This window comes from Plecotus auritus, assembly GCF_963455305.1.
Source record: "Plecotus auritus genome assembly, chromosome: 4".
In the NCBI taxonomy this organism is placed as follows: domain Eukaryota; kingdom Metazoa; phylum Chordata; class Mammalia; order Chiroptera; family Vespertilionidae; genus Plecotus; species Plecotus auritus.
The window spans coordinates 128,170,861-128,195,825 of record NC_137775.1 but is presented as its reverse complement, the minus strand read 5'-3'; the positions used below and the strand labels follow the sequence as shown (position 1 = coordinate 128,195,825).

The 24,965-nt window shown below is 41.4% G+C and overlaps 1 long non-coding RNA gene across 1 annotated transcript in view; it reads left to right on the top strand.

Annotated features, from left to right (window-relative positions):
• The window catches only part of LOC308245636, a 121,412-nt gene that overhangs the window by 28,215 nt on the left and 68,232 nt on the right, over positions 1 to 24,965 (top strand). Inside the window, exon 4 of the long non-coding RNA XR_013960305.1 lies at positions 21,038 to 21,165. This is a non-coding gene — a long non-coding RNA (uncharacterized lncRNA). The remainder of the gene's footprint in view (positions 1 to 21,037; positions 21,166 to 24,965) is intronic.

Below are 24,965 nucleotides of genomic sequence, written 5' to 3'. Positions count from 1 at the left end.
ACTAGAGGCCCAGTGCATGAAATTTGTGCACGGGTAGGGTCCCTAGCGGCTGCCAGCTACCAGCCAGGGCCTCCCTTCCCCCGACTGCCTACTGCCAGCGGCGGCCAGGGCCTCCCTTCGCACCCGCCTTATCCTGGTGACACCCACTCACCTCCACCATCCCGCCGTGGTCCCACTCTTGTCAGGGCCCATCGGGGCCAGCAGTGCCTCCACTGCCGCTGGCTGCCAGCGCTGCGTTGCCGACACCTGCCATGTTCCACGCCGCCCCCTGGTGGTCAGTGCACATCTAACTCCTGGTCGGTCGAACTGCCCGTAGGGACAATTTGCATATTACCCTTTTATTAGTATAGGTAAGTATTAAGTATAAGTATGCTATGATGGTCTGAATGTGTCTACATATGGTTGGAACAGCCATTGTAGGAACTGAGAAAGAGAGCCAAGTAGGGCAAGTTATGGGAGATTGCCCAGGAATAAGGGCCTGGTTGAAGTAGAAAGCAAGTTATTCCACCAAACGGTAGTTACCTGGTCTTTCTCCCATAGTGAGCGCTCTGTCTAGCCTGGGAGCTGGAACAAGTAAACTGCGACATAATTATTTATTTTACTAAGTAATCAGTTTTTCAAAAGATTTTGTAATACTTTTTTTAAGTAGTACTTTTAACTATTCTTTTTTGTATGATAAAATACACATACCATAAAATTGACAATTTTAACTATTTTTAGTGTACCGTTCTGTGTCTTTAAGTACATTCACATTGTTGTGCAACCATCACCACCATTCATCTGTGGTGATGAACTTTTTCATCTTTCCCAACTGAAACCCTGTACTCATTAATACTAACTCTCCATGCCCCCCCCCCACCACCCCAGGCCACCATCATTATACTTAATGTGTCTATGAATTTGACTATTCTGGGAACCTGATGTAAGAGGAAACATACAATATTTGCCCTTTTGTGACTGGCTTATTTCACTTAGCGTAGTGTCTTCGAGCTTCATCCATGTTGTAGCATGTGTCACAATTTCCTTCAGTGTTCTTAGAGTGTGACACTTCTTTTTGTCAAGAATACAGCTATTCCACAACTATTGTTAAGTTCTCAAGTTCTGCCACATTAGTTCTACACAGGGAAAGGGAAGGTAGAAGACGGGAATTCACTTTTAGTACCTATATCCCATTGACCACAGGTCAGGTGCTGAGTTGCAAATGCTCCATTTGATTCATTCAGTCTTCACAACAGCTCTGTGAGATGGAGATTATGGTTTTCCTTATTCTAGAACTGAAGAAACTGAATTTTAGAGAGTTAAGTAGCTTGTACAAGGTCACACTGCTTGCAAGTTAACTGAGCCAGGATTCCAGTCCTGATCATCCTAATACCAGGCTCCCCATGCTTTTCATGACCCTTCTGTTCTCTAATTCTGTTACTCTAAAGGAGTCAAATCTTTCTTTTCTAGTCATTTATAGAGCAGTTATTTCTAGAACTCAGGACCTGCATGGAAGTCAGCCAGAGGGCTTTGGAGGCATTAGCAGGCTGTGCTTATCTCTGCATCTTTGTTCCCTGTTGTGCTTTGAAAGCTTTGAGAGCATGACTGAGTTTTTTAGTTTCATCTCCTTTCTGTGACCAATTGTTGGAGAGACCCAAAGTCTGAAGTTTGTGTTGATTTTAGAAAGTCATCCTCTGAGGCTCATTTCTGGAATGAGTTTAAAGAAGAAGAGTACCAGAAGCCAGGTTCAATCTTAGAGTGGGTGCTTGGAAAAGGATAAGTGGTTTTCTGGGGTCATTAGAGTGGATCAGATTACCTTCTAAAGTAATGATGAAAACAAAGAATAAATCAGAGAAACTGTAAAACACCCTGCATTCTTCCTTCAGGCAAGTAATACCATATCTTTGATGACAGATCATTATTTTCTCTTGAATATTGACAGAATTAGAAAATTTCCAGTGGTACATTTAAGTGGTTTAGTGTTCAGGTGATTAGGAAGTGTAGAATCTCTTCTGCTTTATTTCAGGGCTTTTCTCTTGTTCTCACTGCATCCATTTAAAAGCAACTAATTAATGGCCAGTGAAAAATTCCTCCTTGTAAAGGTCAAGTACAAAGCACATGCCTGGTTGCATTTGCCTACTTAGAGTCAGGGACTTAAACTGTAATCAGATGTTCAGCTTTATTGTTTTCTTCAAGTGTAAAGGAAAGAACAATGCTCAAGACACAGCTAAGGTATTTTTAAAGCATGCAATTTGTGTGACTCTTGCTGAGTCAGGTGAGTGGGTGATGCTGGCAGAGTTGTAGAAAAAAACTGACTTCTAGCAAGGAATGAGAACCCACGCTAAACTGAACAGGAGTGAGGCTGAGAATATGCTGAAGGAGAAGGAAGACAGAGTGGTTAGATGAGGGTCGGGTGCCTGAAGAGTGGCTCAAAATGACTAGCTCTGGGGCTCAAAGGGAAATGGATGTGCTCTCTTTACCTCGGGCCTTGAGAGAAGAGCCCCAGCAGCGTCTGGGAGTGGAGGTAGGGTGGCCTAACAGAACGACTGACTCCAAAGAATTGCTAGTCGGGGAAAATAATACTGTGGACGACCTAGGAGAGTCCTCTTAATGTTCTAGACCTACCATGAAATTGCGTATGGTGAGATTATTGTGCTTAAAACATAGTCTAAACAGATAGCATTTCTAGTCCCAAGGTGCACAGTGGTAAATGTCTTGATGTATTTGAACAAACTGTCAGTCTGTTATTCACTAGAAGTACCCAGTAGGGGATTCTTGCTAGCAGACAAGAGTCAGGATACTATGTCTTCCCAGGACAAAACTCATGCATTTAATTCGACAAAACCCAAGTGCCAAATCTCAGGGTGGGACTGGGAGCATTGGCAGAAAAGTACCCTTTTTTTTACATAACATTTGATCCTTAAAGTTATTCTCTAATTATTATCACTCAGAAAATGGCCTCTTTAACCACAATAGGTTCAGGAGGGGTAGAGACCTGGAGTTTATTTATTCATTTGAGAAGAAAGCCCAGGGGAAGCAATAGAACGTAGTGTCTGAAGATACGATAATGTTATGTGATTGTCCTGTAATGTAGTTGTAATCCTAAAGACTAGAATAGATTTGAGGTGTAGAGGTTACATGATTCTAGTTTAATTGTCCTCTGGGTTTTGTTTTTATTATCTGCACTGTTAAGTTGTATGAAACTTAGTACAGTGTTCTCTAGTTTAAAATGAAGCTGGAATTATTCTTTGATATGAGGCAATATCTTAGCTAGCTTTCTCACTCAGAAAAATTTAATCAGCAGATAACTGTGGACACCTACTAAATACAAGTGCATTGCATGCTTTAAGTTAAGCAGATACTAAAATGAATCAGAGACAGACATTTATTTCTCATTGTCTGTCTGTTGAATGATGGTTGGGAACTTGTGTTGTGTAGTCAGATCCAACCCAAGTTCAGATCCTGGTTTTGACATGTACTATATATAAAACCTTGGAAAAGCTACTCAGTCTCTCTAAACCTTATTAGGCTATATATCTAGTACATGTCATCACCTTGATCTCTATAATAGTACCTATCTCACAGGAGTGCAGGAGGCCTAAGGAGATAATGTGTGTAAAGGATTTAGAACATAGGAACTCCTCTGTAAACATTAGCAACACACATAGATGAAGAGAATGTTGTCCTGTGGGCCCACGGCATTATGACTTTGTTGGAAGTTCCGTGTTAGAGATATGATTTGGGGTGTTACCTATATGGAAGCAATCACCCAGATTGTATGACACTGAATGACGTTCCCAAAGGCAAACACAAGAAAAAACAGGACAGAACCAAGAAATACTATTTTTTTAATCCACAAAAGTGGTCTAGCAATTATATTTCTTATTTTCTTTGATGTTTTGTTTGTATTAATTTCTGGTAACTCAGATGTTAAATGAGTTGAATCAGACTGATACCAATATGAAGATAACACATCAATTCTTTTGATACATGATTAGGGAGCCTGTTATGTTCACCTCCCGTGGGTTCTCGCACTAGATATAGTTTATCAGTGCTGAAAACATAGGAGGTTAAGGAGCCATTCTGATGACTGGCTCTCAAACTCAGGCGTTTGGCTGACTATTAAAGATAGGTGGCTATAAATGTTTGAGGATTTTCAGGCAAAATGGGTGAAACTACTAAATAATCCTATCTAATAAAGAGGGAATATGCTAATTGACCCTCACACCATAGCAAAAAGAGGGACTATGCTAATTGACTGCCCCGCCCTCAAAGATGGCAGCACCCACAGCCAATAAGGAGGGAATATGCTAATTGACTGCCCCGCCCTCAAATATGGCAGAGCCCACAGCCATAAGATGGCGGTGCCCAGTCCTCTCAGCCCCGCCGGGGCGGCAGGCATGCGGCAAGGCTGGACCCACACCACACGCCTGCCTCTGGAGTCCCCCAGTTCCCTCAGCTCCCCAGCCGCCCAGGGCCGCCCGAGGCTCAGGTAACCAGGGCTGGCTGAGGTGCTGCTGGCAGTGGCAACAGCAGAGGTGTGATGGAGCGTCGCCTTTCCCTGATCGCCGGGTCGCCTCCCGCTCCTGAGGGCTCCTGGACTGTGAGAAGGGGCAGGCCAGGCTGAGGGACCCCCCTCCAGTGCATGAATTTTCATGCACCAGGCCTCTAGTCCTATGTAATAAAAGGCTAATATGCAAATTGTCCCCTTGACCAGGAGTTCGACCAGGAGTTTGACCAGGGGGTGGGGCTGGCCAACCAACCTTTTGCATCCCCTCCCCCTACCCAGCTGGCCCCGATCACCCCGATCACCCCGATCAGGGCTGGCTGGCTGGACCCTACCCGTACATGAATTCATGCACCGGGCCTCTAGTTTGGTAAATAATAAAGAAGTGGCAGAGTTGGATTTCTTAGCTCACTATTTCCTCAGATATCTCAAATTAAATTCTAAATATTTAATATCACTGATTATCCTGTGAGGTGATTTATTCTTTAAAAAATTATGTAATATTTGATATGTGCAGAAGGTTATATAATTCTATAAATTAATAGTACATTATCAAGACATTAAAGATACTGTGTGACAAGGAGCTTAAATCATTTACTGTGTTGTTATATAGCTTAGTATACTTGGTCAGTCATTAAATATTTCTTGAATGCCAAATGTCTGGTGATGGGCCTGAGGTCCTTGTGGCTCAGTAGGTCCAGTATTTGGGGGAAAGAGCTGAACATGGACCAAAGGGGTGTGAGGATGAGCTGGAACCCAGCAGAGTCCGTGACTGTCACCACGTCTAACCTAGAAGCGAGGAATGACTTCAGAGGGCAACAACTGCTGCTGTAGTTCCTCCTTTCAAATCTCAAGTAAATTCCTCTTTTGGCCAACTCTGACCTAGAACCACTTATAGAAGGGAATTCTGGGAAATAGTTCCACCTTACCCTAGTTACTACAGTTCAAACCACATGTGTTCTTATACTTACTTGTTGTATTGTAAACAAGAGAGACATTCAGAATTATTTCTTCTTAGAATATATCAGGATATTTGAGATATCAGAATAGTTAAAAAATAAAATTAAACCTGATTATACAATTATTTTTTTCCCTTAAACCATATGTTTATTTTTAAAGCCATGGAATAACTTAAAAAAGGAGTAATATAATCTTTCTTCTTCTGTTGAAAGAAAGCATTCTTTTAATTTGCTAGGTTGGGTCTTGTGCTAAATTTTTTTTTTAAATTGTCTAATACAGTGCCATCTAGTGATAAATAATTTATTTCTAGTTAATGGAAATAGTTCACTATCACATTTGACTTCTTGATAAATCAAGAACTTTATTTTTCCTAACTCATAAGACATAGGGAGCTATTTTTATTTTATTTTTAATATATTTTTATTGAGTCCAGAGAGGAAGGGAGGGGGAGAGAGAGAGTGAAACATCAATGATGAGAGAGAATCCTGTACGCCCCACACTGGGGATTGAGCCTGCAGCCCAGGCATGTGTCCTCACCGGGAATTGAGCAGCGACCTCCTGGTTGATAGATCTACGCTCAACCACTAGCCACACTGGCTGGGCGGGAGCTATTTTTAAATAAATCAAATATTTATAAATAATTAATGAGAAAAGTAAAAAGCTGGAAAAATTTTTTTTATCCTTACTAATAGGTTCTATTTACTTTCTCATCTATATCCATAATGAATCACTATTTGTCCATTTATTGGATTCCATTTGGATCCAGGAGGAAAATAATTTTTTGTTTATGAAAAGAATAGGATTATTTTGGAAATGTGATGTAGTGGAATGAGTATGGGCTTTAAAATCAGGCAGGCATGGGTTTGTCCTTTGGCCTTATTTTTCTTTGGTTTTGGCAAGCACTGTTGTAAGAACTTATGTGAGCTGAATCATTAAATATTCACAAAAACCTAATGAGGCATGTTATAAACGAGGAAACCAAGGCTCGCAGAACAGTTGTGTTAGGGTGCTTATCTCATTGCTTTTTGGTTACTTGTGTGTTACCTGTTTTTCTAATACAGAGTGACCCTCTTCAGGGAAGGTCTTGTTCATGTTTTCCCAGCACCTAGTGCAGATTCAAACGTCCCCATCCAGTTGATGAATATTTGTGGGGTTTTTTTTCTTCCATGAATAGCCACAAGAACAATAGAAAATTAAACTGTTAGGTAAAATATCAGTGTTTTCTCTATATTTTATTTAAGTGAAAAATATGTAATTAAAAAAGGGTGTGTGTTATACAGTCAGAAATTCTAGGTTCCAGTCTCTGATTGGCCACTTAATTTAATTTTAATCTCAGTTACACAAGCACAGAATGCCAGTAGTCCAGGATTTGTACGAGGCTGGTTGTAAAACTCGGCAGTCTCCCAACTCTCACCCTCCCCCCCTTCCCCAGGCCCTACTCTTGGAAGTTCAACTCTAAGACAGGATTCTTATTATTTACTTCCAAATCTCTAGATAGCCTGCTGCTCTTCCCAATTTTTAATATTTCAGTTTTAGGCAATACCTTTGACTTCTCATGATAGATTTATCTTTCTTATGTGCCCTTACCCTATGTGAAGGGCCCTCCTTCATGCTCATTGTAATTAAATTTTGAATAATAATCAGCGGTTACATTAGTAAAACTATAAAAACTTTCACAGCTGAGGCATATAATACGTGGTTACTTATTCTTTCCAACACAATTATTTTTGTTTTCCTTGGTATTAATTGCTTTTTTGGAAAAGAGTTTTTGCTTAGATTTTATGTATTTATCTCTTATTCATTCCTAAGCTATTCCCCAGATGTCTAAAAATAGTTAGGATATGTGACCAGTTTAACTCTTTTGATAAAATATTTTGTCATTTATAGAATGAAGGGTCCAGATGACATGAAGACTTAGGCTACTTGTATCTCTAAAACTTTATGGTTCCAGGGAACAGACACCTGGATATTTTGTGCTGTCATGTCATTCATTAGTGGACAACATTGCCAGCTCATACACAGCCTTCCTCTCGGACCGGGTGGTCTTTTCTTAGGTTAGTTGGAGCATCTCGCTGCCTCCCAGAGGGGCTGGGGGACTCAAGGTCTGGCTGGAAGTGGAGCCGCATTTGCGTGTGATCAAGACCGCTTGTCAGCGAGAGCTCTGCCAAGTACAAATAATGAGCTAGAAATACCCCAGGTCCAGCCAGAAGATCAGAGATTCTTTGGATAGGGAGAGTTACTTGAGTCTTTTGACAGGTATAGAGTACTCACCTTTGATAGTGAATAATCATGGAGAAGCAGAGTGGATAAATAAAGTTGCCAGGGGTGAAATAAAGACTAAATGGCATATGAGATATGAGTAAACAATAATTAAAATCTTGTTTAAAACAATAAAAAACAAAACAGAAAGATCCCTAGCAGGAGCTTCTCACAGGTTGTTATAGGAAATAATGCTGGAGGCGTAAGTGTGAATGACCTAGTGACGCTTAGCTTTGCAGGTGTTTTGTTTACCTTTATCATAGATTAGTATGCTTGTGAATAATGTCTGAGATGTTATTTTGAGGTATGTCATTGTTACTTTATGTAAATATAGAAGAAAAACTAGAGGACAGAATGAATCTGTATAGGCATACTGGTTCCAGACAGCCAAAGAAAGTGAATATTGTGATAAAGTGAGTCACATGCATTTTTTGGTTCCCCAGTGCATATAAAAGTTATGTTGATACTATACTGTGGTCTATTCAGTCTGCAATAGCATTATGTCTAAAAACTATGTACATATCTTAATTAGAAAACCCTTTATTGCTAAAAGGTCTCTAACTATTATCTGAGCCTAAATTTATAAATATTTTTGCTGGTGGAGGGTCTTACCTTCAAATTTGTAGAAAATACGGTATCTGCAAAGAGCAATTAAGTGAAATGTGATAACACGAGGTATGCCTGTACAATTTAATATTTGCTACAGAAGCTGTCATTCTGGACTGCTAGCACTAGGAGGCCACAGAGACCACAATACTAATGGACTTGGGTTTAGTCATGCATCTTTCCTGTTGGAGTTGAAAAGGAAACCTCGGGTAGAAAGCCCGATGAAGTGCAGTAAAAACTTATTCAAATGCAAGATCACTTAAAATAAAGATTAGTCATCCTATTTTCCATAATTCAGTAAAAAATGAATCTAAGATAGGCAACAGTACTTCTTTCTATGTTTGTGACATTGTAAATAAGTGAAGTCTGTATAATCACCTCTTTAAAATGGTAATTCTGGTGTTTAGTTCTTGAATCCCTGGATCCAGGCCCTGATTGCTTTATGCCTGGAAGTTTTCAGTAGCTTCCCAATGGATTACACTTTTGTCTCGTTTTCCTCCAGTCGATTCTTGTTAAAAACAGTAGTTTTTCATCAGAAATAGTTTTGATCATATGTGTCCTCTGATTAGAAACCTTTGGTAGTTTCCAGTCAAATAGTATTCAGATCCAAACTATTCATTCACTTATCCATTCATCACATAGGTATGAGTGCCTTTATGCAACAAGACAGACACTTGTGGGTGTTATATTTGCTCATGCATTTTCTCAGTATTCTCCACAGAGTATTACAGCTAGATAAATATATCTATTCATCCCTAAATTTGTACCTTTCTGCCTTCAAACATAAACCAGCCTCTTGGTCATTTCATAATTCTCTTCTTTCAGAGCTGCTGGTTATTCAAACCTGATCTCCCTCAATGACTGTGTAATCTCTCAGCCTTTTTGATACTTAGTTTATACTCGGTTAGATTCATTTATTTTTAGCTTTTCTCTGTTAAAATTTAAAAATTTAAATTTGTATATGTGGTTGCTTAAGAATAAGGTGGTCTTTTTTCTTTATATTTCCTCTTAGTGCCAAATATAATATTTTGTAAAAGGGTAACACATACTTCCGGTAGCTTTCCCTGCAGACTTTGTCCACTCTCTTCTTTTCTAACAGAAATTCAGTTTTGTTCAAGAATCCACTCTTCTCTGTACGTCCATGTACTTTGAGGAAGATGGGCTGGGCCCCAGACTCCACCACATCATGAAGGTTTCATTCTTGCCATTCGTGGGGCAGGAAGTTGGCTGGGGCAGGGGATGGGGCTTTGCTGGTACGATGGAGGGGAAAGTGCATCAGAATCATGTGGGGGAGTTTTTTTAAATTAAAAACATACTTTCCACCCCCAGATTCTGACCTGATCCTATTACTCTCATATTCCTTAATGATTTGTGATTGATTTGTTTGTTTTGTGGCCCAAAAGGAGGTGAGCACCCTGGCAGCCTGCCCTGTTTGGATCCCCTCTGTAGCCTTTCCTATTAAAGTTCATGATGGAACCATTTGTCCTGACATCCGATCCAGGGCTGCTGTGTCAGTGTTTAGTTCCTCTCCAACTGATTCTTCTATTTTGTGTTTACTGACATGGATTTAGTGGGATTTGTTAAAGAATTGTTTTTTAAATTAAAAACAATTGTCTTTTTTTTTGGAGAAGGTTTGAGGCAATTCTACCTCAAAGATATGTAAAATGAAATAACAGGTAAACAGAAAATCAGTACTAAGGGAAAGTTTACAAAATACATTGATTGATTTTGATTCAGATTTGGTGCTGGTGGCTTTTTTTTAATTGAAATATAATTTATATACAACATTATATTAGTTTCAGGTGTATAAGATAATGAAATGATCTCCACAATAAGCTTAGTTAATATCTGTCACTATATACAGTTACAGATATTTTTTGTGATGAGAATTTTTAAGATACACTCTCCTAGCTAATTTCTAGTATGTAATGCAGTATTATTAACTACTAGAGGCCTGGTGCATGAATTCGTGCACGGGTAGGGTCCCTTGGCCTGGCGGATCGGGGTGTCTCGCCCAGTCCTGATCAAGGCCTGGCCAGCAGGGAGGGGCCGCCGGAGGTTCTGATTGGGGCTGGCCAACCGGGGGGATGGGCCACAGGAGGGTTGGCTGGCCGCCTGGGGTCGGGGGGGGGGGGAAGGGGGGAAGGGGGGAAGGAGCCGTCAGTGCACATCATAGCGACTGGTCAACTGGTCGTTCCAGTCATACAGTTGTAAGGGTCACTTAGGCTTTTATATATATAAACTAGTGGCCCGGTGCACGAAATTCATGCATGGGCAGGTGTTCCTCAGCCCGGCCTGCACCCTCTCCAATCTGGGACCCCTTGGGGCAGGGGTCCTCAAACTACAGCCCGCGGGCCACATGCGGCCCACCGAGGACATTTATCCGGCCCGCTGGGTGCCGCTGTCTGTCCTGCTTAGCAGCTGACTCATCCCGAGCCCGCAGTGCACATAGGAATTTATTCATAGTTTTTTTTAAACTTTAGTCCAGCCCTCAGTCTGAGGGACAGTGAACTGGCCCCCTGTTTAAAAAGTTTGAGGACCCCTGCCTTGGGGGATGTCCAACTGCCCGTTATCTCTCTCACAATCCGGGACTGCTGGCTTCTAACCGCTCACCTGCCTACCTGCCTAATCGCCCCTAACCACTCTGCCTGCTGGACTGATTGCCCCCAAATGCCGCCCCCTGCCAGCCTTCCTGCCCCCAACTGCCCCTCCCCTGCTGGCCTGCTCGCCGCCAACTCTCCCCCCCCCCCCCCCCCCCCCGCTGGTCTGATTGCCTCCAACTGCCCGCCCTGCCGGCCTCTAACAGCCTCTGCCTCAGCCCAGCCACCATGGCTTTGTCTGGAAGGAGGTCTGGAAGGTCTCCTGGTCTAATTAGCGTACTATCCTTTTATTAGTATAGAAGATAATCACCACACTGTATATTATATCCCCATAACTTAGTCATTTTATAATTGGAAATTTGTACATTTTGACCTCATTTACCCATTTAGTCCACCCTCCCACTCTCTCCATGAGCTCTCAAAGTTCTTTTTTTTAAGTTTTTGTCTTGCTTTTTTAAGTTGGTATTTTAAGTGGTAGCTTTTTCTATTAAAATTATTAAAAGTGTTTTTGGCTTTTAGGTATTATATTATTCTCTGCATGTTAATCTTATATATACCAACATTGATGAACTTATTTTTAATAGTTTTAATAGCTTTCCTTTATAATTCTCTATAGAAATAAAGTGTTTTCTACAATTGTCACTTGGAGATAAGGACAATTTCGTCACTTCATTAAAATTTTTATATCTCAGTTCCTTTCTTTTATTACATTACTAGGATCTCTACCTTATTGAATAAAAGTGATGGTTGTAATCACCTTGGTCTCATTTCCTGGTTTTTAAAGGAAATCTTTTTATTATTTAGTCATTAAGTATTATTTTATTTTAGGATTTTGTTAAGGAAGTTCTTTTCTATTCTTGATATGCTAGAATTACTTTTCAAAATCACGAGTGGTGGTTAAAGAATTAAAGAAACCATTTCTCATTCTCTAAGGACAAATCTGACCTTGGATGAACTTTTTACTCATTTCCTCTAAATCCTAATAAAAGTGGAAAGTCAACCTTGTTACTAGGCAACATTGTGTATGGTAAAAGGGATCTTTATTTGGTAGATGTACCAGCACTGGGAGGAACTACACATGAACCCTACATTCTTGGTTAGAAGCAATAGCTGTGAGCACCCCTGGGAGCACATTTCAGAGATGGGTATAAACTTTGTGGGGACCCTGGAAGCTGTGGCTTGGGCCCGTGAGGTGTATTGGATTCTGTTTGGGACAAAAGGCTTCTAAGCTAGCTTGACTCTGCACCCACCCTGTGATTCTCATTTCCTTGCACCTGAGCTCTCATTTAAATGCCAAAGAGAGGCCATGTGGACTCCTGGAAAAGCTCTTCCCATGAAGAGAAACACTTGAGACTTCCCTGCTGGGCTGCTGTGTTTTCTTACGCTTTCTGAGTAGATGGCTGCTATGTGTGGCCCTTGGTAATTGACTAGCTCAGAATGTGTAGTGAGAAGTCCCATGTGGGCATTGCACCATGCATTCAATCAAAATACAGAAATAAAGTGTTTACTGGGGCTGATCAAAGTCTATAACTCACTTATAACCTTTAATTTCTAATTTTATATATTGGAAAACTCATTCTCATTAACTATAATCCTATCTAATAAAATAGTAATATGCAAATTGACCATCACTCTAAGACACAAGATGGCCATCCCCATGTGGACACAAGATGGCTGCCACAAAGATGGCCTGCAGGGGAGGGCAGTTGTGGCAGTTAGGGGTGACCAGGCCAGCAGAGGAGGGCAGTTGTGGGGGACCAGGCCAGCAGAGGAGGGCAGTTGGGGGGACCAGGCCAGCAGGGGAGGGCAGTTGGGGGGGGACCAGGCCAGCAGGGGAGGGCAGTTGGGGGGGACCAGGCCAGGGCACCAGGCCTGCAGGGTAGGACAGTTGGTGGGGGGACCCAGGCCTGCAGGAGAGGGGAGTTGGGGAGGCCAGGCCTGCAGGGAAGGGCAGTTAGGGGGTGACCAGGCCATCAGGGGAGGGCAGTTAGGGGTGACCGGGCCTGCAGGGCTGGACAGTTATGGGGCAATCGGGCCAGCCAGGGAGCAGTTAAGCATCGATCAGGCTGGCAGGGAAGTGGTTAGGGGGTGATCAGGCTGGCAGGCAGAAGCGGTTAGGGGCAATCAGGCAGAGGCAGGCGAGTAGTTGGGAGCCAGCAGTCCTGGATTGTGAAGGGATGTCCGACCGCCCATTTAGGCAGGCCTAAATGGGCGGTCGGACATCCCTCAAAGGGTCCCAGATTGGAGAGGGTGCAGGCTAGGCTGAAGGCCACCCCCCCCCCCCCCGTGCACGAATTTCATGTACCGGGCTGCTAGTTAATATTACAAGTTAAAACTTATAAAAATAAATATATACAATATACCTTTCTTTTTTGTTAGAGTCTGTATATGTTTGCCAGCCCAAAAATATGTTTGCTACTAAAAAATGTTTGACAGCTAATGTTTTAGACCTGTGTGGTCCAATGGGTAGATATTTGCTCTCCTAATATAGCTATTAAAATTAAAATGAAATGTGATTAAAAATTCAATTTCTTGTTTGCACTAGCCTCATTTCAAGTGCTCAATAGCCCCAGGCGACTAGTGGCTACCATATTGGACAGGATAGATGTAGAACATTTTCATCATTGCAGAAAGTTCTGTTGGACACTTTCTAGGTTTTATTGTTTGTTCATCCAGATTATCAGAGAACTTTATATTTTTACTGTGTATGTTACATACTATAAGAAACGGCTGGATGAACCAATTAGGATCTCTCTCAGGGACAGTATTGAAGACCCCAGTGTATTATTTACAAAATAATTTGTTAGGGAAATATTTATCAGATTTGCATACTAGAACAAATTCTGTTTCTCCTGAGTTTTACCAATCCATCATGGCCTGTGTGAATTTCGTAATTTTTTTTTTTCTCTTTTTGCTTTATCAAATAGATAGTGTAGGGCCACATTTATGGCCAAAGTTAAGAAACCTCTGGCTTACATAATTGCATGCTTATTTTTTCTTTCTCTGAATTTTTATATTTATAAAATAGGATCTTACTGTAATGTCTTAATTTTTATAGGCTGTCTCAAATGCTTTGTTGAAAGGAGGCAAAATATCTATAATAATAAAAGCAAAATATGCTAATTAAACCGGACAGCCTAATGACCTTCCAGACGTCCTTCTGGACGAAGCCACAGTGGCAGGGGCCAAGGCAGAGGTCATCAGTTAGGGGCGATCAGGCAGGCAGGTGAGCAGTTAGGGCCGATCAGGCAGGCAGGCAGGCAGAGTGGTTAGGGGTGACCAGGCAGGTAGGCAGGTAAGCAGTTAGGAGCCAGAGGTCCCGGATTGTGAGAGGGATGTCTGACTGGTGGGATTGGGCCTAAACCAGTAGTCAGACATTCCCTGAGGGGTCCCAGATTGCGAGAAGGTGTAGGCCAGGCTGAGGGACCCCCTCCCTCCCATGCACGAATTTTGTGCATCAGGTCTCTAGTGTAGTAATAAATAAATAGCTTCAAGATTTTGATGGATACTTTCGTTACTTATTACTTTAGTCACTTATTAGGACCCACTTACTGCTGAACATCAGTCCTGAGAAAGGGTGAAGGGGCTAAAAACAGTTCTTGGCTGATTAGGATTACAAGCCCCACACATGGAATCTTCACTTTCCAAGTGAAGTGACTCACTGTGTTCACCTGTCATGTTCAGTTTTATTCAGTTTTCTAAAATGTTGTGGATTTTCAAAATAACGTTTGAAGAACTCTCTTAAAGTAGTTTGTAAAGTTTTTAGGCATTTTTGTATTGGGAGGGAAATTCAACTAAGAGAATATTTGAGTATTTGAGCTGGTGAACCAGGTCTTTAAATAAATCAAATAAATCGGGGAGAATGCTGTTTTGTTTCTCTACGGAAACATATCTTTTGGGTAGCAGGAAATTTAATTCTGGGCATTTATACCTGTTCTCAGTATAAAAACCCACAGTGCTTTTCTCTTTTTTTCCCATCCTATTCTGGAACTTAGAAGCAGGTCAACATGATACATGTCTTTTACATTTTTATAGCTTTTCTTGGTTCTGAAAACAGTTAAAGCAACTTACATATATCAGGCCAAAAGGTAAAGTAATTTTATAAAAGAATAAAACCAACCTCATCTAGAAGAAGCTGAAAGATTAAGTACTCCCCATTTGTCAGTGCTCTGTAAGTTTGGGTCATATTTTTTATTTGACTTTTTCTGCTTGCTCAAGTGAGAAAAAAAAAGCACAGAATTATATCGTTTTCATGTACTGACAACCGGAAGCATATAAACATCTGCAGAAACCAAACATTTCCTGGAACTAAACTTGAGCAGAAATTTATCACGTGAATCTTTGTTTAAAGAACCCAGTGAAAAATACCTTCAACCACAGTTATGTAAAAGACCCGGGAGTACCGTGCCGTTCACATGGAGTTGGTTCTTCAGAGGCAGAGTCAAGGAGTCTGCAGAACATGCTTGAGGTGCGTGTGCTGGCTGCAGGGGGCCGGGCGCAGGGCAGCACACGCCGGGCGCAGGGCCGGCGTGGAGGGCTCAGGGCCAAGCATCCGCAGCCTCTGCTAGTTTGAAGCCATACTCAGGAAAGGAGCTTAGAAAATCACGATTGTCCATAGGACCTATTGATTGTTTTTTCTCTAATATAGTAGGTATTGAGATTTTATTTATTCTATTCATCTCAAGGCAAACACCTGCAGTTGGAGATACTTTATTTTGGAGATTAATGTGAAGCTTTTAAGCTTCGAAGGAAGCAAGACACCTTTTTCATGGAATTTTAAGGGTTAGGCTTCTAGTTTTGCCCATTCAGAAGTCTAGTTCACTTCAGAGTGAAGAAAATGGAACCTATTTTTTTAAGGAGCTTGTGCTCAATTTAAATTTCCATAACAGAAAGTAATGTAAGACTTCACAACTTAGGTGACATGGAAGAAACAACTTTCGCCTGAAATATTTGAGGGACAGATACAACAAACTGTCATTTTTTTGAAAACCTGAACTGAAAAACTTGAGTTTGGTCATCATAGTGCAGTTTCTTTGAAGAATGTTTGTATCCCTTGCACCTACGGGGCCGAGTTAACTGAAACACTTTAAAACACTAGCCTGTCTATAGGTTTAAGATAGATCTTTCCATGTTTACTATATACAACAGTTTTGTTCTAGGTGTTAAGTATTAGCTCCTTATTCTGGTAAAAACTGACCAATTTCTGCTTCTTAAGACTGAGTCACACCAAGCCAACATGTAAAAGGGTGCACTGGTGGCATTTAGGAAGGTGTCTTAGGAGGTTTAGAAGTCTGGTGCTGTATATCTACCATACAAAGCTATTATAGGATTACATATGATAATGTGGATAAAATACCTGGCACATAGTAGGTACTAAATGTTGGTTTTTCATTCTCTCATGTCATTGATGATGGCCATAGACACAGTTCTAGAATTTTTATTCTAGGTCATACACATTTAGGCATGTTGGGATTGATTCTGATTCTAATAGAGTTCTTTTATATTGACACTTAAGAGCACTAATAGCATGTGTTGAAAGTGTAGTTTCTATTCAATAAATTATAGGCTGATAATAACTCAGGAAATAATGCAAACGGTTTGGAATTTCTTGGTGGAACGAGACAAGATTTAACAGTGTTCAAGAGTCGAATAATTGTATCAGAATTCAACTTTTCTCCAGCTTTATCTCTTCAGCACATAAAGATATGTTGCACTGATAAAGTATACCTATGTGGTATACACTGCGAACCAGGTGGAGCCCTGGAATTGGAGGATTAGAAGAGTGCAGACTGGTGCAGCCAGTCAGAGTCATGGAAGACAGGCTTACTCATGTAAAGGACCTTGAAATCATTGGCTATAGGCTGAGAAATGCCTTTGGGAGCATGAAGGCAATTATGATATACCTGAGAAGTTTAAAGAAGAACTTTGTGAAAAGAGAGCAGCCACAACTAGGCTCTCGGTCACTGTTCTTCCTACCACCCAGTTTAAGCCTGTGCATGGCTACAAGGTCTCCCTACAGGCCGTGCAGCAAACAATATAATGCTGAGAGCTCAATAGGGACTCTGTGAGGACCGCGCTAATGAATAAACATACATCTCCCCAAAGGAGGAAGTGATCGAGTGGTTGCAGGTGTAATTTGAGGGAGTTGGTATTGATAATTGAGACCCAGATGTCATATTTTAAAATATTCTACTTAACTCTTAAAGTTAGCAACATTTGTGTAATATAGAAAAACTAAAATGTCAATGGGAAATGTTATGAATGATAAAATTATGTGAAAACTGCAAATTACTGTGCAAAATTTGATTCTAACTGTATGGCCCATGCTCTTCAAGAGCGTGCTGTTAAGAACAGTGGTGCCTGGAGATTTAGTTAAATTACCTACATACTATATTTTCAACCATTTGTTCAATTCATTAAATATATATCGGAGACCTGTTACCCCCAGGCATTTTCTTGCCCTTGGAGGAATACGAAACAATAATTTCTTTCCTTATGAAGCTTATATAGAGGGAAGATAGAAAAAGGTGGACGTACCAAGTGGGGGTGATACGAATGAATGAATGACTGAATGAATATAAACAAAAGTCAGGGGAAATGGGTAGAAAGTGTAATGGTGGTGATGAGCTGTTACATGAAATAGAGTGGCCACATTAACCCCTGACTGTTTGGCACTTGATGAGTAAAGGCCTGAAGTCAGTGGGGAGCATGCCATGCAGGTGTCTGTGAAGAGGGAACAGTAAGTGCAAAGCCCCTGGCAGGAGTGTGTTTACATCCTGGACGAGCATCCGAGAGAGCAGTGGGGTCAGAGTGGGATCAGCAAGGGAGAGAATGGTAGCTGATGAAGGAGAGATGTTACCTGGGGCCAGATACGGACCTTGTAAAAGGCTGCTCTTTACTCTGAATGAGAAGGAAACAATTGGTGGTTCTTGAGCAGAGGAGGGACACTGTTGTCATTTTATTAATATGACTCTGGTCTTTTGTTTTGAGAACAGTGTGCAGTGAGGCAAGGGAAGAAGCAGCTGGCAGGCTATTCAGTCATCCAGATGGAGTGATGGAGGCTCAGATGGCAGTATGGAGGAGTAGGGAGAAGAAGTTAGAATTTAGATATGTATGTATTTTAAGGTAGAGCCAACAAGATTTGCTGATGGATTGGAGCTGGGGTGTGAGGAAAAGAGAAAAGTCAGGGATGACTTGGAGGATTGAATTATCATTTAAAGAGATGGGAATCCTAGAGGAGTATCAGTCTTAGAGGGAAAACATCTTAGAGAGGCGTTTGGCCTGGGGCACGTGAAGTGTGAAATGTCTGTTACACATTTAAGGACTATGTCAAGTAAGCAGCTGAAAATACGAGCCTTGAGTTCAATGATATGAGCTCTTATCATTGGTATTTTAAGTATAAGACCCCTTGAGATGGCCAAAGGGGAGGGAGTATATATAAAAAAATAAGTTTGAGAACTGAGCCCTTGGGTCACTCTAGCAGTAAGAGGGTGGGATGATAAGAAACCTAAGAAGAAATGGCCAGTGAAGTAGTGGTAGAGTCAGAAGAGTGTGATGTCCTGGAAACCAACAAAGAACATGTTTTAAAAAAAAAAAGCGTTGTAATCAGCTCTGTCAGATACCACTGACAAGTCTAGGATGATGAAAACTGATCATTACATGTAGCAAAAATTGTCGCTGATGCTTTTTTACCCCAAATGGCTTTGAATGAATTACCTGCCTCATAGGGTGGTTGTGGTGAACTGTTTAAAAAGCGTCTGCTTCACTCCCTGTGGGTTGTATAGTTCAAAGTGGATGTCATTGGTGACTTTACAAGAGTAGTTTTCAGGGGATCCATGGGCACAAAAGCCTAATGGGAAAGTTGGGTTCAAGTGAGAATGGGAAGGAAGAATGGGAGACAGCAGATAGAGAAATGGGATGTTTATCCGTGGGAATGTGGGGTCAAGAGAAAGGTTTTTTTCTTTCTGTCTATGGTTGGGAGAAAGTACACACTGTTTATATGCTGATGAGAACCATCCTGTATAGAAGATAAATTGATGATGTAGTTGGATAAAGATTGTGAGGTGTTTGGGTCGTAGACCCAAGTTGACTGAAATAATGAGATTTGTCCTTTGTTTCCCACCCTCTCCTCAGTCTTTCACTCATTTGTTTACCAAATAGTTACGTATAAATGGTTCACAAGGTGCCAAGGACTGAAGTAAGTTCTGGGTAGAGTATGATGATTAAGGGATGAATTAAATAGGAATGATCTCTACACTCTCTTGAAGCTTTTAAATACATTTTTATTGATTTCGGAGAGAAAGGGAGAGGGAGAGAGAGATAGAAACATCAATGATGAGAGAGAATCATTGATCGGCTGTCTCCTGTGTACCCTACACTGGGGATCGAGCCCGCAACTTGGGCATGTGCCCTTGACCGGAATTGAACCGTGACCTCCTGGTTCAAAGGTTGATGCTCAACCACTGAGCCACACCAGCCGGGCTTTCATGAAGCTTTTATTGTCTGGTGGGGTTAGGCTTTCTAAAAATACCAGTAAGTAAATATAGACTGTGATGAAAACTTAGCAGGAAAAGTACAGAATATTTTTGAGAGAAAGAATACCATGGTGTGATTTAGACTGGCAGCATTAGGAGGCCTCCCAGCTATAAATGGTGGCCATGATTGAGAGGAGGAAGGGTGTTCCACACAGAGGGAACAGAAGATGCAGAAGCTCTGGGGCAGGGGACAACTGGTGCTTTGAGGATTTTAGAAGGTGGCCAATGTGGCCTTAAGAGGTAGGCAGGAACCAGGTCTAGCAGAGCTTTCTTGGCCATGAAAATTTTAGATTATATCCTAGGAGCAATGGGAAGCCATTGAAACATTTTAATGTAGGAAATGACATGATTCGATTTGCATTGGGGAACAAAAACTGTGCTGCTGTGTCATGGTCAATGGATCAGTGGGGGTAACAGTAGAGAAAAAAGAATAACAACTTAGTAAAAATGGTAGTATCTGTGAAAATATGTAGGCTGAAATAGTTTTTCTATGAAAAAGATAGAATTGAGAATATCCTTCTTTTAGCATAATTTGCTTTGAGTTTATCAGGTTTCTCAGCAGCTGTGAAAAGAGTATTTTCTTGTTAAAAATAATACCAATACAGAAGAGTCAGATGAAGGTATCAGTGATTTCAGATTATTTAACAAAAAGATGAAAATATTATTTACCAAAAATTGTGATAACTTTGTGAAAAATTAAAAATAATAAGACCATATCAATCTTTTTGTCCAGAAAAACTACTAGTGACACAATATTAGAGATAGAATCTAATAAGAACAGAAGAGTACATGAATATGTACCAAGAGTAATTAATCTGTTTATATTTTAAATGTTCATATAATATAAAGAAACCTTAAAATTTTTGCATTGATGTAGTGAACGTACCTTATTTTCATTTTTTTAAATAAAGTAAATGTAATAACAGTTTATTGATTAAATATTTCAAAAGTTACATTTTTCACTTTCAAAAGTATCTTAGTTTGCATGATAAATTATATGGTTAGAGATAGAGGATCTCTATCAGTTGAGGGTCAGACTGGTAAAAAAGTGGTCAAGTTTTAGAACCGGATGCATAATTTATTGTGCTGATTTAGGCTTTTCCCCAAAGAGATTTCTTAAAGGAGAAAGGCAGTTTTAATACCAAGTATTGCTATCTCAGGTCACCCACAACTTCAGGGCCATGAATTAACTTGTTCTGAGTCTTCACTTTAAAAAGAAAGAAAGAAAGGAAGGAAGAAAGGAAGAAAGGAAGGAAGGAAAGGAAAGGAAGGAAGAAAAGAATAGAAGAAACAGAAGTTAATCTCTGTCCAGACCAGTGGTCGGCAAACTCATTAGTCAACAGAGCCAAATATCAACAGTACAACGATTGAAATTTCTTTTGAGAGCCAAATTTTTTTAAACGTAAACTTCTTCTAACGCCACTTCTTCAAAATAGACTCACCCAGGCCGTGGTATTTTGTGGAAGAGCCACACTCAATGGGCCAAAGAGCTGCATGTGGCTCGCGAGCCTCAGTTTGCCGACCACGGGTCTAGACAGTCTATTCGGGAGCATTCTGTCTTGGTTGTAATACCAGTTTTCTTTTTCACACAGGCATTTATTAATGCTTTTCAGAGTTGGAAGAGGCAGGCTATTTTACCATCTGAAGTTTCTGGGCCTGGCTGACCTAAGCCTAACCTGCCAGTTTACGGGAGATGATAGACAACACCCTGAACAGCTGAGTAAGTAGATGCTCTGTGCTTTGCTTTACAGCTTAAAAAAAAAAGTAAAATTTTTATAACTTTAAAAGTTTAAAATATTATGCATTTTAATTGGGTTCTTTAAATTTTGTTGTTGAATAATGATGGCAAGTATTATAATTCCAATAAGTAAATATTTCTATGTAATGGGATTCTGGAAGAAATCCCCTAATGATTAAAAAAATTGTGAAAACATTTCCATACATAATACTTCAGCTATCAAGAGACATAGTGAGAATTTAAATTAAAATTAAAAGCATTCTCCTTAGTGCTTTATTTTACTTTCCTATCTAATAAAAGGACAATATGCAAATTAACCATCACTCTATCACAAAGATGGCGGTGCCCAGTCCTCTCAGCCCTGCCGGAGTCCCCGAGTCCCGGGGGGTGGTGGCCGTTGAGAGCAGGCAGCGTGAGCGGCCTGGCGGAATGCTTGCTTCATCGCCATGGCGGGAGGGCCTCCCGGCCAGGCCGGGTGTGGACGGGAGGAGCAGCCCTGCAGGGCACCTGGCAGGCCTCACAGCCCTTGGAGGGTCAAGGACGGGATGAATCATGGAGCCCCAAGTGCAGCTGCCAGTGCTGCCACACGATCGCCTTGCCAGTGCGTTCAGAGAGTGGGGTCTACGGCACAGCCCTCCTCTGAGTCTCATGCTGTTAAAGAGGCTGGAGGTCCAGGTGACGCAGTTCAAAAACCACGCATGCAGGGGAAAGCCCGTACTGCCCGCTGCCCCATGGTTGCCTTTTGGGGAGGACCCTACCTTTTATGGCTGCCCAGCTTCTCTTCCCACCTGGGAGGGTCACATGCTCACCTGCCAGGAATGGGAGCTCTCGGGAGCACCCAACGTATAGAGGGCCTCTCGCTCCTGCTTTCCCCTGCCGCTGTGTGCCCATGGGAGAGGCCAGCCCCTCGAGGGGTGGCTCTGCCTGCCCACATTGAGTGATTAACAAGACATCAGCCCAGGGGCCTGCACAGCCTGTGGCTATGGACCCCTGTGAACGACCAGCATGCCTAACATACTGGCCGAGGAGGTTGGGAGGTCAGGGGTCAAAAGGACCCACATGAAACAGTTGCGGTGAAGGAGCCAGCCTCCTGTCAGCAGGTGGCATGACAGGTGGGACGTGTCCTGGAAATGTACTGCGATAGGCTTGGGAAATTAAAGTCTAGAGCCAGTCTCCTGCCAGTCATTGCTCCTGAGGTGTAGCTGCCAACTCTCTTGATTTTGTTTGTCCTTTCCCTCGGCACACACATGCATGCACATCTGTGAGATAGATAGGTATATATATGACACACACCCTACCTTTTCCCACATACGCAGCTCAGACACCTGCAGGGAATCACCAGGCGTTATTCCATAGGCTCCGGGTAGTTGGCATTTCCTACTGAATGGAGTTGGGGATGGAATTTATGATGTAACTAAACCAATTGCCTGTGTGGATGTTCAGTCTGGCGGCCTGGCTGTCTTGGCAGTGGCATGGGACAGGGACAGAACACTGCGTCGTCGCCCTGGTGATGAGGCAAGCGTTCCGTGTCCGGCCATGGAGGGCCTCTGGCCAGGGAGGGCAGTTGGGGGCCATGAGGCCAGCTGGGGAGGGCAGTTGGGGGGCCATGAGGCCAGCAGGGGAGGGCTGTTGGGGGCAATCAGGCCAGGGTGGGGGCAGTTGGGGGTGAGCAGGCTGTCAGGCAAAGTGGTTAGGGGTAATCAGGCAGGCAGGCAGGTGAGTGGTTAGGAGCTAGCAGTCCCGGATTGCAAGAGGGATGTCCAACTGCCAGTTTAGGCCCGATCCCACAGGGATATCCCCCAGAGTCGGACATACTCTGAGGGGTCCCAGATTGGAGAGGGTACAGGCTGGGCTGAGGGACAACCCCCTCCCCATGCATGAATTTCGCGCACCAGGCCACTAGTTATATAATGAAATGCAAAATTATTGGTAAGGCAACTGTTCTGAATTCTTTAAATGCAGCTATCTCTCTATACAAAAATAATTTTTTAACACAGAATATATTTTGGTTAACTTTAAATAAATACTGTGGTTTTTTTTTTTTAGTAGAAATTGAATTTTAATAGTTCTATTTGGAAATAATGATTTTTCCCCCCTGCTAATGTAGATAATCACAGACTCTGATTTAGCTTTGTTTCTGAATCGGAGACACTAGGGAAGAAGGGCATTCATTCTTCTTAATCAAAACATCTCTATGAAATCTAAAGAATTGAACCAGTTGTCTTGATATAAATTATTTCTCAGAATGGAAGTGTTTATTACTCTTGTTATACCCATTGAAACTATTTGGACAAAACTAGGAAACCATGAGGTCGTACCAGGTCCTTGTTTTGGAATATTAAGTTTAAAAACAGTAAATACAGAAGATGTTTCTCACAACAAGGGTATTTGATTTTGGCCTATATCTGTGCTATCCAGTATGGCAGTCACTGGCCTCATGGAGCTGTTGACATTTGATATGTGGCTAGTAGTCCCAAGTGAGGTGTGTTGTGTGTAAAATAAGACATTTCAGAGACTTAGTCTGAAGAGACTTAGTCCTTACTAATACTTTATTCATAATTTTTATATGAATCACATGTTAAAGTAATAATATTTTGCATATATGGGGTTAAATAAAATACTAAAATTTTACTTCTTTATATGACTAGTAGAAAGTTTAAAATTACTTGAGGCTTACATTATATTTCTAATGGACAGAACTGGTCTGTATCATGTATAATCAACATTCTTAGTCCTTCATTACTCAGCATTCTGTAGGCCTTAAACCTTCTCGTCTGTGTATGGGTCAATTACTATAAATCTGTATTATTTTAAGAATAAGATTCTTTGATTCATCATATATTTACTGAGTACCTACTATGTGCCAAACAGTATTTTATGCACTGGGATTCAGTAGTGAACAAAGTAAACAAAACGCTCTGCTTTTATGGAGTTGACATTCTATTGGAGAGACTAAAAATAAGTAAATAAGTGAAATATATAATCTATTAGAAGGCATTAAGTTATTTGCAGAAAATATAAGAGAGAAGTTCAATTATAAATAGGGTACTCAGAGAAGGTCTCACTGAAAAGGTAATATTTGAGTAAAGACTTGAAGGTGAGAGAAAGAGCCTTATAGATATTTAGGGAAGAGTGTTTTAGGCAGAGGAAATAGCAAATGCAAGGATCTTGAGGCAGGCTTGTGTCTGTCTTGTTGGAATGGTAGGAGGCGGCTTGTGATTGGTTGCAGTGAGTGATGGGTAGAGAAGAAGAAGAAAGGAAACGAGAGCCGTGGTTATTGTAAGGATTTTGGCTTTGTGTGAGATGAAAAGAAATTGGTGGGGTTTGAGAAGAGAAGTGAGATGGTTTTCTGTTGATGCTGCTGTGTTTCTAATACTCTGAGGTGAGGGTGGGAGATTGTAAGAATGCAGTAGAGAGGCCCAGTTCAGGGCTGCTGCAGTGACCCAGTTGAGAGGTGATGGTTCCTGAGACCATAACCAAAGGAAGTGATGGAATTCTAGTTATAAGCTGTTGTGAAGTTACATATGGGATGAGAGAGAAAGAGTTGTGTTACTGTTGACTCAGCTTTTGGCCTGAACAACTGAAGAATAGAGTGCCTTTTATTGAATTGGGAAGGATTGTGGGAGCAATAGATTTGAAATAGCACCAGGAGCTCAGTTTTGGGCACATTAAATTTGAGATGACTCTTCAGACATCTAAGTGGAAAGGTCAAGGAATTCAGTGAGATAGAGGTCCAAGTCATTAGCATTTACAACTCTGATGAGATCTGAGATCAACAATGG